This window comes from Octopus sinensis, linkage group LG3, assembly GCF_006345805.1.
Source record: "Octopus sinensis linkage group LG3, ASM634580v1, whole genome shotgun sequence".
Taxonomy (NCBI): domain Eukaryota; kingdom Metazoa; phylum Mollusca; class Cephalopoda; order Octopoda; family Octopodidae; genus Octopus; species Octopus sinensis.
In genome coordinates, this window is record NC_042999.1 from 64,782,822 (window position 1) to 64,795,321 (window position 12,500).

General features: G+C 37.7%; 1 protein-coding gene across 7 annotated transcripts in view; it reads right to left on the bottom strand.

The window, feature by feature from the left end:
- The window catches only part of LOC115209328 (beta-1,2-xylosyltransferase RCN11), a 378,713-nt gene that overhangs the window by 118,376 nt on the left and 247,837 nt on the right, over positions 1-12,500 (bottom strand). For 2 of the 7 annotated variants that reach the window (XM_036501053.1, XM_029777685.2), the window contains one exon: positions 1,281-1,453. The exons of the other annotated variants lie outside the window; for them this stretch is intronic. The gene's annotated coding sequence lies outside the window, so the exon portion shown is untranslated. The remainder of the gene's footprint in view (positions 1-1,280; positions 1,454-12,500) is intronic. 7 annotated transcript variants of the gene reach the window in all.

Sequence of the window (12,500 nt, forward strand, 5' to 3'; positions counted from 1 at the left end):
TGGGTGGTTATCCGATGTGCTGCCATTCTTTAGATGATTATCGTTGGTTTTCATATCAATATTCACACCGGCCGGATGCTTAGATCTTGATTTGGTTGTTTCATTCTTTCGCTTTTGGGTTCCAGGTTTACTCGGGATATTTTTGATTTTTCTGTAATTACGTTTATATAAATACGTTTACATAATCCCCATGAACAAGTAACACTCACAACTGACTTAAGTCAGTTCTGAGGTTTACCTGTTCATGGGGAGTATTTATTATATTCGTTACTTTCTATAGGGTCACTCTACCTACGATTTTCGTCTTTATATTCTTTTTAACATGTATATAATTATTCACGAGGGGCTTAAATTCTGTATATACTATGGATTTGATCAAGTCATTATATCAGCTTCTACGTAGGACCTCACCAAAGTATAAAGCGGTCTCATTAAAGATTTCTTTATTAATTGATATGTTGGATAAGCTGATTGATATACCTCTGATTAGTCTATTCATTATGTATTTTATACATATATCATGTGTGTTCATGTATATGTATATGTATATGTGTATACACATACACAAACACACACACATATATGTCTGTGTATGTATACGCATGTGTTTGTGTACACACACACATATGCTTGTTTATAGATATTCTCTTTACTCTCTTTTACTTGTTTCAGTCATGAGCAAACCGACCCCAGGACGTATTCTTTGTAAGTCTAGTACTTATTCTATCGGTCTGTTTTGCCGAGCCGCTAAGTTACGGGGATGTAAACACACCAGCATCGGTTGTCAAGCGATGTTGGGGGAAGGGGAGAAACACAGACACACAAATATATACACACATACATATACATATACATATATACGAGGGCTTCCTTCAGTTTCCATCTACCAAATCCACTCACAAGGCTTTGGTCGACCCGAAGCTATAGTAGAAGACACTTGCCCAATGTGCTACGCAGTGGGACTAAAATCGGAACCACACAGCCACTCTTTCGCCTATGATATGTGTATGTTTATAAATCATATATATTCGTGGCTGCGCGAGTGTGGGGTTTGTATATATGCGTATGTTATACGTTGCGGGGACGTGCATCTGTGTTAGTTCCCTTTTGAATGTATACATTTTTACTAAATTATTTGAGTTTATATTAGTGATCTTTAACTCCCATGTTTCTTATATCTTTACCTATTAAGTGTTACCAATTTAGCATAGGGTCATAACACACCCATAACTATCCAGCTTCATGTGCCATTTTCAAGAATTGAAGTAAAATACACTAACCAGCACAATATACTGTCTCTTCCCTTCTTCAGATCCCTTTTGTACACTTCCTGTTATGTTTCTCCACTTTACAACCGGTGTTGGTTTGTTTACATCCTGTAACTAAGTCCTGACGTAGAATCTTTCTGCTGAACCCTTCACGACTGCACCGCAGTGTGGCTGCTTCCCAATGACTGAAACATGTGGAAGATAAAAGATGAAATCAATAAGCTGAAATCTACCTATCTATCTATCTATCTATCTATCTATCTATCTATCTATCTATCTATCTATCTATCTATCTATCTATCTATCTATCTGTCTGTCTGTCTGTCTGTATGTCTGTCTGTCTGCTTGTCTGTCTGTTTTTATTGGAGACAAACACTTTCCTCTCTGGTCAATCTCTCATCAACTTCTTCAAGTATCACTTGAAAAGGAAAGTGAGAGTAGAGAGGCAAGTTTTGTGTTGCGAATGTTTCAAAAAAAGATGGGTGAATGTAGCAAGGATGGCACGTATGAATGATGAAGCCACTTTCAGCATAATCCTATGAACCCGGAAAAATTAATTTATCGGTCCCGAAAGGATGAAAGGTAAAGTCGACCTTGGAGGATTTGAACCCAGGACGGTTAAGCATTTCGTCCGGCGTGATAACGTTTCCGCCAGTTCGCCACCTTAGGTTTGTATTTATTGAATATCGGTTGTAGTTAATCCTGCACCAATCAGCTATGTTCCCTATCCAGTAGTAAATTTACTTGACATTTTTTTAATTTAAATCCTCAATTTTAATAGAATATGAAACATGCACACCCCTGTAAGGCGAACATATTTATTAGTTGAAAGAGAGAATTCTCATGTAGAATGCCATTTGGTTGAGCGAGTCATATGTTTAACCAGCGTGCAAGAGGCAAATGATAACTGTCTAAGCGTCATTGCGTACGATATGAGGGCGGGCTGAATTATGGAACTGGATTTCAATTCCCTTGTTTGAATAATTTGCCAAGTTCATCGGAGCCTGAAAAATAATTGGATAAACCGTGTGCGAAATTTATATGATTAATACTTCAAGGAATTGAAAGAGAATTTGAAATTTATGATTAAATACTCGTACAACAGTAAAAAGACTGTATTTTCTCGTTGCATTTTCATTCTGGATCCCTAGATATTTCTTCCACTTCATATCTATCTATCTATCTATCTATCTATCTATCTATCTATCTATCTATCTATCTATCTATCTGTCTGTCTGTCTGTCTGTCTGTCTGTCTGTCTGTCTGTATGTATGTATGTATGTATGTATGTCTAGAAATTTGTCTCCCGACCTGCCTGTCTCACTGTCTGTCTGTTTCGCTCTTGGTCTATATGGTTGTTGCTATAACTTTACATTTCTCCATTAATATTTAATATGCTCAAGGCGGCGAGCTGGCAGAAACCTTAGCATGCCGGGCGAAATGTTTAGCAGTATTTCATCTGCCGCTACGTTCTGAGTTCAAATTCTGCTGAGGTCGACTTTGCCTTTCATCCTTTCGGGATCGTTTAATTAAGTACCAGATAGGCACTGGGGTCGATATAATCGACTTAATCTGTTAAGAAGGCGGGGAGCTGGCAGAAACGTTAGCACGCTGGGCGAAATGCGTCGCCGTATTTTGTCTGCCGTTACGTTCTGAGTTCAAATTCCGCCGAGGTCGACTTAGCCTTTCATCCTTTCGGGATCTATAAATTAAGTACCAGTTACGCAGGGAACTAATCATTTTCTATTTCTAAGTTACCTATTTATACGTTTAAATTTTACCTGAGGATGGCGAGTTACGTTATTTACAACGGTTTTCTTAGTTTCCATCTACCAAATGTATTCATAAGGCTTCGATTGGCCCGGGGCTATAGAACATGACATTTGCCTAAAATGCACCGCAGCGGGACTGAACCGGGGACTATGTGGTTTGAAAGCAAACTTCTTACCACATAGTTAAACTGAGAAGCAATTTTGATCAACTTTTTGAAATATCATTACTTAAATCTCAAGGCTCCGGTCGACCCGGGGTTATAGTGAATGGCATTTGCCTAAGATGTACCGCAACGAGACTGAACCTGGGACCATGTGGCTTTAAAGGAATCTTCTTACCATTCAGTCACACAGAGAATCAATCTACAAGTCTCCTAATATAAATTACTGTTTGTACCATATTGTACTAATGTAAATAAATCAATTTTGGTGAACGTTTTGAAATATTATTACTGAAATCTCCGATGTACTTTATTGGAACTTGTTTGTGCATGAATTCAGAAATCCTGATAATAAAGCAAATCGTTACAAGGTCCTTTATAGACATAATAGAATATCGATCAAAGACATCAAAATAATAAAGATTTCCTAATAGATTTCGATGTGAAATCTTAGAGAATTTTGGCGAAAGACTAACCTATAAAGGTCACTTGAAAGAGTGACCTGGTCAATGACTAGTAGTATAGAATAATGGAAATGGTTCGCCGTCTGTTGAACAGAATGTGAATGGTGCTATGTCGTCTTCAGAACGATGTCGAAGTAACTGTAATTGGATGGCTGGATGGCTGGCTGGTTGGTGAGGAGAAGAATGTCAATTCAGATATGAGTGTGGAAGGGAAGGAGAGACAAGAGAAGCTGTTGCAGAGAGAGAGAGAGAGAGAGAGAGAGAGAGAGAGAGAGAGAGAGAGAGAGAGAGAGAGAGAGAGAGAGAGAGAGAGAGAGAGAGAGAGAGTGAAAGGCTGGAATACAGACGCATAAAGACAATTATGAGAGAATTACATGTAAAAGGAAAGACAGAATGAGAAAGGGGTAGATAGATAGACGGGGATAGAGACAGATAAAAGAAGGATGGATAGGTAGAGAGGGAGAAAGAGAGAGAGAGAGAAAGATAGGGAGGCGAAGATAGTGACAGGATGGAGTGTAGACAAATAAAGAAAATTATGAGAGAATTATACGAAGAGACAGAATGAGAGGTAGATATACAGATGGGGAAAGAGAGAGAGAGTGAGAGGAAGAGAGATAGAAGAAGGAAGGAAGATTAGATAGATAAATAGATAGATAGTTTGAGTGAGAGAGAGAGGGTAAAGAGAGAAAGAGAGAGAGGCCGGAGTATAGACAATTACAGAAAGGTAGAGAAGTTACTGGTGCAATAAGAGAATTACATGGAGACATAGATGGAAGAAATAAGTAGAGAAGACAATGTGACAGGAGAGAGAGAGAGAGAGAGAGAGAGAGAGAGAGAGAGAGAGAGAGAGAGGGAGAGAGAGGGAGAGAGAGAGAGAGAGAGAGACAGACAGACAGAGACAGAGACTTTGTGTGTGTGTGAGATAGGTGAGAAAGAGAGGAGGGGAGCGAGATAGGTTTATTTAAATTGATGTAGCAAAACACAACGAGAAAACGATGCAAATTGAGAGCTGAGAGATTCCGATGGAGAGATAATTATGCGTGTGTGGATGTGTGTATATATATATATATAAATATATAAATATATAAATAGACACGAACGTATACACACATACGCACATACGCACATATGCACTCACGTATACAGGGAGAAAATGGACGAGACGAGTGATTAAGTAAAGCAAGTACACGCACACGTAGGTGTATATATGGAATGAAATGCTGGAAGAGACAAAGAACATACATACATACACACATGCATACATGAATACATTCATACATACATTTCTATATACTGTATATATATAACAGCGAGAGGGTGAGTGAGAAAGGAAAATATTTAGCATAGATACGCGTGCGTGCGCACACACCCATACATGTATGTATGCTTGTGTGTGCGTACATGCTATTAGCTTATATATGTATGTGTGTGTGTGTGTGTGTACATACATACATACATACATACATATATATATATACACATATACATATATATAATATATATATATATATATATATATATATATATACACACCACACACACACATACATATATATGCACATATACATATACATATATATATATATACATACATATACATTCACACACACACATACACACACACACACACACACACACACACACCACACACACACACATATATATATAGGCTTATGTATATGTATGTGCATAAGTATGTAAATGATTATTGGCGTGTACACATGATAAAGACAGATAATGATATAACCTGTCAGAAAGAAACAGTGTGTGTGTGTGTGTGTGTGTGTGTGTGTGAGAGAGAGAGAGAGAGAGAGAGAGAGAGAGAGAGAGAGAGAGTGAGAGAGAGAGAGAATGAGAAAGAAGGGGGAGAGAGAGCTTAACGTTAGTGAAAGAGAAAAATACGTGTGTGCAGCCGTTACAGAGAGAAATATACAAAAGGTTATTATGAGACATGTTGGCTCCAACCAAGCCATTACAAGACCCCAGGAAAGGCCTGGAGCGATAAAAATAGCAACTCATCATGTTAGAAACCTCGAAAAATGTAAATTCCTCCAAGAACGATACAAACTGAAAATCTAATTTACACCAAATTCTCTGTGGCATAGAAGAGAAATGGAATAATAGTTAATCGAAATGAGTAATCGATATTGTCTTAAAGTTAAAACATACTATAAATGTTAGTCTTATTACGTAGTTGAGGTTAAGCTACGTCCATAACAGTTCGATATTTATTGTTCATTAATATAGTAACCAGCTTCTGTCCAAACAACCGATGCCATGACGAGCTAAATGAAGAAAAACGCTTACGTCTGTATACTTGAAATAGTAAACAATTTTCCCTCAAGCTACAAGCTATTTGTTTCAAAAGGAAAAGAAGGTAGAAAGCATTTTTGATATCATTCTGTATATTTTACTTGATGCAGTGATACCGTTGAAAGCCTTCTAAACTGCGGTATTAATTTCGAGAGAGCATTTGGTATAGACGTATAACGCAAAACAAAAACAAATGAAAGAAAAAGGAAATATATTAGTGCCGGACGAAAAACGTCTACCATCGGTGAGCCATAAAAACATTAATTGAAAAAAAAAAAAAATAGGCTGGTGATAGCTGCAGTGCCTGATATGACAAAAAAAAAAAAACATACTTTAGAACAAATGCAACGACAACAACACGGAGATATCTAAGACCGCCTCCAGGAAGCTGCGTCTCGGTTCATTTGTATAGTCTCTCGGGTACGCGCCGTGGCTCCAGGTGCAGCAGCAGTACCTAGCTTAAGATGACACGGCACTATAGAACAAGAGTAACAACAACATCACGGAAACATCGGAGATGACATCCACTAACAGTCATTCGACTGACTGGTATAAAGTCACCCTCGGACACGCTGTGGATTCAAACCTACAGATGTCCTGTTCCCTCTCTGTGTTTTTCCACCGGTATTACAACTGGTTCTGCTTTTTGACACGGGTTAGTCTCGTTTATACTACCCCCACTCAGATCCTTTTGGCTCATTTGGATATCCAACTTCCATCGATCGCGTTTTCTTTCGATACTCCACAAATCATACAAACTCTATGTCCTGCTCCAGAAGGTCGTTTCTCTACAGTTCGTTCCCTGCTCAAGTAATTCTTGTTACTAAGGCGGCCAGCTGGCAGAAATGTTCGCACGCCGGGCGAAATGCGTAGCGGTATTTCGTTTGCTGTTACGTTGAGTTCAAATTCCACCGAGGTCGACCTTTGCCTTTCTTCCTTTCGGGGTCGATAAATTAAGTGCCAGTTAGGCACTGGGGCCGATGTAATCGACTTAATCCGTGTGTCTGTCATTGTTTGTCCTCTCTATGTTTAGCCCCTTGTGGGCAATAAAGAAATAGGTATTTCGTCTGCAGTTACGTTCATTTGAAATTCTGCCGAGGTCGACTTTGCCTTTCATCCTTTCGGGGTCGATAAATTAAGTACCAGTTACGCACTGGGGTCGATGTAATTGACTTAATCCCTTCGTCTGTTCTTGTTTGTCCCCTCTATGTTTAGCCCCTTCTAGGCAATAAAGAAATAAGTAATTCTTGTTATCGGCAATACTTAATAGATTAAACCAAGCATGAACAACATTTTACGAGAAACGGGCCGCTTGAGACATAGCTCATCATCACGCGAGTCGCATAAGTAAGAGAAAAACAAGGTAATTTTATTTTGTTGGCGTGCTATCCAACAAGTCCCGCAGGCGGCATGTGGCCACGGCTTGCTACTGGCTTTGTCTAGACTTGAAGCAGAACGTTAATGATATTAATATCATCAGTCTCATCATCAAGCGGGAAGCTGGCGGAGTCGTTAGCACGCCGGATAAACTGCTAAGCAGCATTTTGTCCGTTTTTAGCTTCCTGGTTCAGATTCTGTGGGGCTGGGGGTCGACTTTGCCTTTCATCCTTTCGGGGTCGGTAACATAAGTACCAACTGATTACTAGCGTCGATATAATAGACTTATCCCCAACTCGATATTGCTGGCCTTGTGCCAAAATTTGAAACCAATAATATCGGTCTAATAAAACTTACAAAAGCCATGGCATTGATTCCTTTGTCTTTTCCTTCATCTTCCCTTTCTTTTTTTCTCTGTCCTCTCCCTTTCTGCTTAGCATCTAAGTGTTTCAATTCTATTTTCTTCCATGACTGTCACTTAACCTCTCTTGCAATAAACTCATGTATTTATTTATTTTCAATTATTTTTACTTGCTTTTCTCTTGTAACACTCTCTCACTCTTCTATTAATTTTTAGTTTTAATTTGCATTTTTTATACGACACTTTGACTAAAAGGTACACATTTCATTCAGACACGTGTTATAGTTTTAAAATGTTGCTCTCCTCATCACAAGTACGTCGTTTCGGTATCCAGTCAAGACCAGACTCAGCATTGTATTCTTGAGCGAAATACTAAATTTCACGTTGCTCCCGTGTACTTCCGCGACGGATCGGCGTCCTGATCAAGGAGTAAGTATGTATATACGCCACGGAAACCGGAAAACCAGCCTTAATGAGTCCATTGAAAGAGCGATTTGTTATGCATTTTCGTATGTGCAGTGCCTGGGTTGCGCGAGATCGTTCGAAACGGATGTAAGTTAAATAGGTCGTTGATAATGGAACTTTGTTCAGTATGTTTTATACATATAGAAACACAGATACACGGACATACACATGTCTGTATATATGTAGTTGCATGTATATTTATGCATATATATATATATATAATATATATATATATATATAATATATATTATATATATATATATATATATATGAATGAAGCTAGGATCAGTAAACTAGACTAGCCTCGTCTATCAGTTGTAGACCCGTCAACATATACTGACAGATCGATTTAGTCAAGCCCTCCGAGCGATGGAGTGGTCAATGCTGACGGGTTTACATCTGATAGACGAAGCTAGTCTAGTTTACTGATCCTAGCTTCATTCATAGAGCGGTTATCTCCCCAGTGTATATATATTGGGTCTTTCATACAGAATTAAGGGTTTTAAATTTTATTTCTTGCAATATAGGTGATGTTCAGAACCCTCAGTCGCAATATTAGATTTTCCTTTCATATATATATATATATATATATATATATATATATATATATATATAGGTGTATGAGTGGCTGTGTGGTAAGTAGCTTGCTTATCAACCGCATGATTCAGGGTTCAGTCCCATTGCATGGCACCTTGGGCAAGTGTCTTCTACTATAGCCTCGGGCCGACCAAAGCCTTGTGATTGGATTTGGTTGACGGAAACTGAAAGAAGCCTGTCGTATATATGTATATATATATATGTGTGTGTGTATGTTTGTGTGTCTGTGTTTGTTCCCCCCAACATCGCTTGACAACCGATGGTGGTGTGTTTACGTTCCCGTAACTTAGCAATTCGGTCAAAGTAACCGATAGAATAAGTACTAGGCTTACAAAGAATAAGTCCTGGGGTCGATTTGTTCGACTAAAAGCGGTGCTCCAGCATGGCCACAGTCAAATGACTGAAGCAAGTAAAAGAGTAAAAGAGTAAAAGAATACAGGGTGAGGTAGATAAACCGTCGTCTAAATTACACAAAAATGAATGAAAATAGCACTGACATTTCATTTTAACAGACATATTTACCAAAATTATATAAAAATGTCTTGAAATGCTAAAGAGTGAATTCATTTAATAATTTCGCCATTGGCTTTAACCACGGCCTCCAGGCGACTTCAGAATCTCCTGCAACTCTTCTGGACGGCCTCCTTGTTTAATATCATTCGGCTGGTACTTATGCAACAAGTGTGATATTTAATCAATATTGTGTGTATATTATTCCAATCTAACCTCCATTTAAGTACCTAATTCAGATGAATCTTAATTGCATACATACATACATACATACATACATACATACATACATACATACATACATACATACATACATACATACATACATAATACATACATACATAATACATACATACATACGTACATACATACATGTATACATACACACATCAGTTTTATACACATTAATATTATTCTCTGAAAAGCTTAAGTGAAAGCATCTAATGCCATTTTAAATAAAGTAATTCATGAATTTATTATTCTTAAAAATATCATTTATAGAAGAATATTTAGTTGAATGAAGACTAGCCTTTGAGATGTCACCATGTAATGAAGTGGATGCAATTATTAATTAAAAAATATATAATTGATTGATGAGTATACCGTAGATGTCTTCGCCTTGTAAATATTCTTTATATATGAATTCTATCATATATAAGACTGTGATAAAAATATTTAAGGACGTTTAATGGTCTGATACATACATACATACATACACACATACATAGATACATGCATACATACATGCATGCATGCATGCATACATACACACATACATACATACATACATACATACATGCATGCATACATACATGCATACATATATGCATGCATACATACCTACATACATACATACATACATACAAGCATGCATACATACACACACATACATATATACATACATACATGCATGCATACATACATGCATGCATACATACATACACATACATACATACATGCATGCATGCATACATACATACATACATACGTACATACATGGATGCATATAATTGTGAAGGCGCATAGCCTAGTCGATCGCGAGGCTGCGGCTTCGATTCCCAGGCCGGTTGTGCATTGTGTTCTTGAGCAAAACACTTCATTTTACGTTCCATTACTCTAATCAACTGCGAATGAATTGCCTAGTAACTCACTGGCGTCCCAGGAGGAAATAGCGGCTCGAAAAATTACACGAACGGAGCCCTCGCGAGCTGCATTTTGCATTCAGCAATGGAAAAGAATGATGGTGTAACACGTACAGTGAATCCCAACTGGTTGAGATTGGTTGTTCAACCATGCCGAAGGTCATCATCATTATTTATATTATTAGAAAAGTTATCCGTCAAGAATCATTTGTGTTTACACAATTTAATACGAGAGAGAGAGAGAGAGTGTGAGAGAGAAAAGAGGCGTGTAGGTATGTAAAAATTGTGTTTTATTTTGACTTACATGAAATCTATGTATTCTTTTATATGTCTATGAATATAGTTTTCCTATCAGGAGCATTTGTGTATGACTCTATGTGAGTGTGAATGTATAAAGAAAAAAAAATCAATCAATACCAGCTAGTGACGTCACTTTTTAGACGGAACTAAGAATCATTGATGAACAGCAAGAAAAGCACCGAAGACCAGATTTATTATACAGAGTTTAACAATCAAATTTATTGATCAAGATGCGAGAAAAAAAAACATTCTTCAATAAAGCCATTCGATAACACCATCTGATCTGGACGACAACAATTTTAGTAATTGCTTTGTATTTTTTTTTAACCGTGAAGAAATTAAATTGGGAGCTTTATAGCTTAGAAATGTTTCAATTATTCAAAAAGGATGGTGCTTAATTTGAGTTTCCTTAGCGATAATTAGCTGAGAAATAAATTTCTAGTTGAAAAACAAGTCACTTTATCTCTGGTGCCTTGTCGAGAAAACCCAGGTGCCTGGGAGTTACTAACGAGACCAGACAATCAATATAGTCGCTCGACTTGACAGAAGAACCACTGAAATCGAATTCAAACAACAAAATACTGTGTTATATTAAGACAAGGCGGTTTAGGTAATGGTTTTGGTTCAATTTTAAAGGAGAGAGAAGTTCAATTATTTCGACCTCACTGTGGTCAACTGGTTCTTATTTTATCGACCTCGGAAGAATGAAAGACAAAGTCTACCACGACGGCATTTGAATTCAGAATGTAAAAAGCTGGAAGAAATGCTGCTAAGAATTTTCTTTAACTTGCTGATGATTCTACATTTTCGTCACCTTAGTACACGCAAAGTCGTACATAGTCCGGTCACTGTTGGAATGAGTTTGATAACCGACATGCTCTTTCAGAAGTGACACGATTTTTAACATAAACAACGATGCGTCTACATATTATATTTAGTTGTCGTAAGAGGCCATGATGTTTTGTGATTAAGTTTATCCTCAAGAATTATATGGGCCAGGGGAAGTTCTGAACCTGTTAGCAAGCATTGTCGTAAAGAGATGTTTTTTGATCAGAGATACGGCAGGGTGGCTAAGAAGTGAGTTATTAATAACAAGGGCCTGCAAGGCGGCGAGCTGGTAGAATCTTTTACACGCCGGGCAAAGTACTTAGCGGCATTTCGTCAGTCTTTAATTTCTACATTTAAATTCCACCGATGTTGACTTTGTCTTTCATACTTTATTTCTGGATCGATAAAATAAGTAGCAGCTGAGCGCAAGGGGTCGATGTAATAGAGCTACTCTCCCTCCTCACCGAATTGCTGGCTTTGTGTCAAAATTTTAAATCAATAACAAGGGCTTCTGTTCAATCCTACTGTGTCTGTTCAATCCTACGGTGTCTCTAGTTGCTTCTCAACGTAGTCTGGAGTCGTAACAAACTTTGTGAATGGCGTAGAGTGGATGGATTCTGCAGAAGTTAATCGGATGAACTGCATCTGACATTCGAGACCTAAATTTTCCACAGACAGGGTCGTGATGATAATGTATGAGGTTTACATTAATGCTACAAATGTCTGTGGAACACATCTATCATACAATATGGACAGTAGGTTTAATTCAAAGAACAAACTTTGTCACTGAAATCCATTGGATGAACTTTACTTTCACTTCGAAAACACAGGCTTGTCACACACTGCATCAAACTGTAGTCTGAGATTCACGTTAAAGCTACAAGTATTTGTTGAATAATCCACCGCATTTCTATAATAAGATATATTGACTGTTGCGTTAAA